Here is a 6146-nt window from a genome sequence, read left to right as displayed (position 1 = left end):
ATTCAGCTGGTTTCTTTGTGACTTTGTGCTATTTGCAGTGGTCCACTTTCCAATCCATTGGCATGTTGGCGGTACACATGTGCCAGAATATCATTTCAAATTAAATTCCAGCCTGTGATTTGAGCTTTGAAATCATTTTCATTATGTGTATGGCTTGTTAACGCAAACACCTAATGGTCAAGAGGATCTGCTGAAGTTTAAAGTGAATTTGGGGGCGTAGTCTTCCCACACAGCCATCTCTAGAGTTAACAAAAAATGGTTAAAAAAACAACTTCCATTGAGTGGCAGTTCTCTGGGTGGAAACGCCTCATCTGCTTTGAATAATGAGGTAATAATGAAGAAAATGGCCAGACTGATTCAAGCTTACAGGAAGGATGCAACTCAAATTACTCACTACAACAAAGTTATACAGAAGAACGTCACTGAATACACATGTTGAATCTTGAGGCAGAGGGGCTACAGCAGCAGAAGACCACACCAGGTTCCACTCCTGCCAGACAAGAACAGGAAACTGAAGCTACATATGATAAAGGGGCATATCACAAAGTTTAATTCAGCTGGTTTCTAGAATCAGTTCAGTTCACTCAACCGGCCTCCACAAGCACCAGATTTCAGTCTAACAGAGCACCTTGTGGATGTGGTGGAACAGGAGACTCACATTATGGATGTGCAGCAAACAAATCTGCAGCAACTGTGTGATGTTGTCATATAAACATGAACCAAAATCCCTGAGGAATGTTTCCAGCACCTTGTTGAATCTGCCATGAAGAATTTAAGCAGTTCTGAAGGTGAAAGCGGATCCAACCCAGGCATTAGCAAGGTGTGCCTATTAAAGTGTCCAGTGAGTGCATACCCTTTTCAGGAACCCTTAGGTAAATATGTTACATGTTTTTATATGATTGATAATTACGAAAAAGCTGGATCAAATTATGTGTGTATTAATTTAACCTGATCACCTGAATTCTACAGTCCTGTAATGCTGGCAGAGATTTGAGAGTCAGTGATGGCTGTTCTGTGTTCATGCGTATCAAAAGAAAGTGCACACGTCCTCTTCCAATTAAAGGCATCTGCATGGTAGAAATGATGAAGCCTATAGGAGTTCTCTAACAACACTGCAGTGGCTACGACCTTTTTTCTCTCTTTGCATTTTGAGAAAATAATTCTCTCGATCAGTGAAACTGCTTTTGCTTTTTCTCTTGCGATGTTTTGTTAGTGCGTAGGAGTCGGATGTTTGCATTCACTTGCCTTGTAATTTGTAATATATGTCAGGTGTATTTGTTTGTTTACTTTTTATATTGTTATGTGGTATACTTGTCATTTCTGCTGCCAGGTCTCTCTTGGAAAAATGAATTTTGTAATCTCAGTGAGGCTTGGGGTCTGGAGCCTATACCCGCTGTCTTAGGGCGAGAGGCAGGGTACACCCTGGACAGGTTGCCAGTCTGTTGCAGGGCTAACACAGAGAGACAGACAACCATTCACACCTATGGGCAATTTAGAATCACCAGTTAACTTAACCCCACTAACTGTAGGTCTTTGCAATGTGGGAGGAAGCTGGAGTACCTGGAGAGAACCCACACAGACTAAATGTTTTTTTACAAAGTAGCAAGAGATAGAAATTCTATATTCTCATTGTCTCCTTTTTCTTTAAGCAATGTTCTTAATGTTAGCTGGCACGATTTTTGTCCTGTGGCAACGAGTATGTTCATCATTTCAAGTCGATTGATTGATTGATTGATTGATTGATTGAGTCAAGACCCAGTAAAAAATGTCAGAGGCTCAGATCAGTGGTGAATTTAAGACTTTAGATTTTCTTGTCATAGATTTTTATTAACAATTTCATGACAATTTAAAAAAAAAAAAGTGAATTCATTTTAAATTCTATTTTCTGTGTGTTTATAATGCATTATAAACCAAATTGAATAGCCTCAGTTTCCTGTTTTTAGCTGACAGCAACAGCACCCAGTGTGGTTTTCTACTGCTGTAGCTCATCTGCGTCAAGGTGCAACATGTTGCACATTCAGAGTTGCTCTTCTGCATAGCATGGTATAGCATGGTATGCAACAAGTGGTTATTTGAGCGACCATGGCCTTCGTATCAGCCCAATCCCAGCAGATCAGCAGTTTCTGAAATACTCAGTTCAGTTTCTTCCTCATTCTGATGCTCAGTTTGAACTTCAGGAGATCATCTTGACCATGTCTGCATGCCTAAATGCACTGAGCTGCTGCCATTGGGCGATTAGTTGACGAGGTCTATATACTAAAGTCACCAGTGAGGCATTATGTGAATTAAATAAATGTTCACTCAAATGTCTAATATGATAAAATGATTACATGGGGAGATTTTATAACAAGCAAATCACAGGGCCTTTCAGGCAGACGCGAAAGAAAACTACAGTTTAACACCTGCATCAGGTCATCACTCTATAAAATAAGAAAATAACAACTGATCAGCAAGGTATTGGCAGAGGCTGCCCTTTGACCCCATACGAGGGTCAATGAGAAAAAACAAAAACTAAACTAAATGGTTAAAAATGTGTACAGATGTAGACTCACCCTTCATGCCTTCGGTCACCACGCAGTAACCAAGGAAGACCAGTAAGGTTATTGCTGTTACGGCCACAGCTTCAAACGTTCAAACTGTCTCACATGCTACTTCCACAGTCATGCCTCCAAAGTAAGAGCTATAACTGTCCAAAAATGACAACATAAAAACAACCAAAAGATAATAATAAATTCAGACTTGCATTACCACAAGGCAGTAAAAACAACATTTAAAGATTTAAGACTGTGGCAGCAGGCTATTATCCACGCACAGAATAGCTTCATGTCAGTAACAATAGCTTCATGTCAGTAAGTGACTGAACTCTCAGCTGAATTGACTGCATTATTCTGAGAAATGTTTCAGCTGCTTGGTAGATAGCTTTGGTCATGAACTAGTGACAGTTGTAGTTTGCTTACTGCTCATTAGTCTGTAAACATGTGACATATCAGGTGTCCTAATTTCATTTTAGGTTGCACCTGTGTTATCCCTTTAAACTAGAAACCAGGAGCAAAGTTTCAAAAAGATCATGTTAACAAAAAGCTTTCAAATCTTTCTCATGCCTTTTTTTAAATATAAAATATAAAATATATAAAATATAAAATATACAGGACAAAAATTCCAATAATAGGGAACAAGTGAACTCCACCAATGACCCCAAACAGGCCACATCAACACAAATAGCAAGCTACTAAAATCAAGATGACTAAAGTGAAGAGCAACAATACTGCAATGTTGTATAACCAAATCTTCCAAATTAAAAGCCTCAGGATGACCTTGTACATCAGTTTCATATGTAACCCATATAATGCATAGAACCACATACTTTCAAAATCATAAACATTTACACTAAAGCGAACAAATACTTTATGTATTATTAAATTTTGTTCTTGGAATTATTTTACTAAATAGAGAGAACACGACTCAGTTAGTCAAAATATTTATAATTATTTTATTAAATCATCTTCCAGAAGAGATAGACATGCACAGCCCAAAGCCAATTGCAAATCTCTAGCATTAGAAACCAAAAATGTGTATCATATAGGTGTTATTTTGGTCCTTTACACGTCACACATAGTTTTGATAAAAACAACTTCTCCCTGTACTGGTTTCCTGTATTTTATTAATATCCCTTATTATTAAAATACATAAAACAATATAATCAGAAAATAAGCACTAAGAATATATATTTATTCTGTAACTGTATCAAATAGTTTCATAAACAAAAAGATGTTGACTACAATTATGTCCAATCATCCATCCAGTTCAAAATGGCAAGGCAGCTGTGTGTCATGCATGCACCTATTGGGTCTTTTATGAATTTTCGACACAGCATGAAAGCTTCCTAAAAAAGTCATCTGTTAATAATCCAACCAACATACACAATGTTTAAAAATATATGGTAGACCACATACATGGTGACACAGCCCCAGGCATCCTGCAAATCTCTGTTTTTTCTCCTTCTAGGAATATGGTTCAAATTCATGTGATGTTTGAGTTAACATTTTCTCCTTTCCTGTATAAATTCCTGGCATTTGAAAGCATAAAAAGAGTTAATTAAAAAAATGCTGTGTATTCAAAGTGCTGGGCCAAAGGCTGGAAATCTTGAAGGGCGGAGGTACAGTACTGCAAGAATTTCACCAATGACTCACAGATGCTCTCAGAATCTGTCTGCATGAATTATTTTATTACTGACATTACTCCAGCTTCCCCGACATAAAGCTGTGTGATGTTTAGCCTCCTGAAATCAGGGCCGCTTCTAAAAGGACAACAGGGCAGAACTGTCACCTGCACTGCATCAGCGGGAAAGAGGCCTGTGTTGCTAAGTATGAGCATCAGAAGTGGTTTGTATGTATATTTTTATAGATCTTGATAAATCTATAAGGTTATAGAGGTTATACACTGTTTATGCCATGATAGAAATCATTTTCCAATATTATTCAAACTCATCTCTAATAAATTCTTGACAACATTGTTTAAGAAGTTGTTTAAAGCCAATCATTATGCACAGAAACCAGGTCAGTGAAAGCTTTTTTATTTACTACGCCTGTTGTTACCCTTTATTATCTCTTATCCCTTCAAACAATATTCATCACACTGTGACGGTTATGCTGGGCTACAAATTATAAGCTTTGCATACTGAGCTGTAAAATGTGTACCTTGTTCACCTCATGTTCCTATTCCCCTTACGCTCAGCACGATGCATCAGAAGAACAATTTGTTGGAGCAAAAGGAGGGGCGCTAATGAGTTCCTGGGTATGTGACGTGATTTGATTTGGCATAACCTGTTTCTCAAGGTAGGAGAAATAAAAAATGAAAAGCAAGCCAAAATGTAAAGTCCAGGACTCCAGCTCAGCAAGAAAGCCACCCAATTAAAGGGTGTCGCTGGGCAGCCTTCACTGCCCATTCGGTGGTATTAATGAGACACGTTTCTGTATCTCTGCATTGTTATTAGTGGATTCAAGTTACAGAGCTGGGATGTTCCAAGCAAAACAAGTGAGTCCCTCCTTCCTAGCCCCTGCAGAGTCAGCTGATTTTTGTACAATAAAACAAGTGAGCTTTATACAAATGCACAACATGTGCAAAGTTCAGGTGGGAACTGTCAGATTTTACTGATTTCGCATTGAATGACTTAGCTGGCTATCCGTGTCAAGGTCAATAAACATTGAAAATGAGGGGAAAAGTTAGAGCTTTCTTCTTTTCATGATACAATTTAATAGATCATGGATGTTACACCCCTCTGAAACCCCTATTCTCTTTGCAGTGGCAGCGCAAGAGTCTGCAGGTGTTGCCTGGGCTAAACTGACCACACCTGGCGTGGTGTAGATAAATGCATGCCTGAGGCTGACTTTGGAGAGGCACACCAGATTCTTTCATTATGCTCTTGTCAGTACCAACAGTTTTAGCAAATTTAATATGTAATTTAAAATAAAACCTCTTCTTTGTGAAACTTCTTTGAGCCAGATCATAACATGGATGACAAAGATGTTGGTAATATAATGAAGGCTCCAGTTTTTCTGAATAGATGAGTTTCTAGGCTACAATAGGACAAAAACACTGCTTCACTGAAAGGACCACACACTGTTACTTACCAAGCCCAAGGCTTTATGGGTGTGGATGCAATTCAAAAAGCAGTCTCGTCTTCGCCCTGTGTAGACTGGTTGTTGCAGCATGTACAGTGACATGCAGAATATGCACTTGGAGGGTGTTTTGGACATCCTGTTCACCCCTCACTGTTCAGCCCAGGAACAGGATGGATAAAGCAACGTGGAGCGAACGCAACATGCACGCACAGAGCTTGGCGTCGACTAAGGTGTGTTATTCTTCCATTCTGTTTCTCAGTAAGATCCATCTGTTCACCCTGCACAGTAATACACTCCTTTCCTTTTGGTCCCCAAACAGCTCTCCCTGCAAATATCCAAACAGTCGAATGAATTCAATCACCAACTGAAAGATGACATGCATGTGCTTGTGTACATTTATTTTGATATATCTATCTATCTATCTATCTATCTATCTATCTATCTATCTATCTATCTATCTATCTATCTATCTATCTATCTATCTATCTATCTATCTATCTATCTATCTATCTATCTATCTATCTA

The sequence above is a fragment of the Neolamprologus multifasciatus genome, chromosome 22 (assembly GCF_963576455.1).
Source record: "Neolamprologus multifasciatus chromosome 22, fNeoMul1.2, whole genome shotgun sequence".
Classification (NCBI taxonomy): domain Eukaryota; kingdom Metazoa; phylum Chordata; class Actinopteri; order Cichliformes; family Cichlidae; genus Neolamprologus; species Neolamprologus multifasciatus.
Note: the sequence above shows the minus strand (reverse complement) of the source record.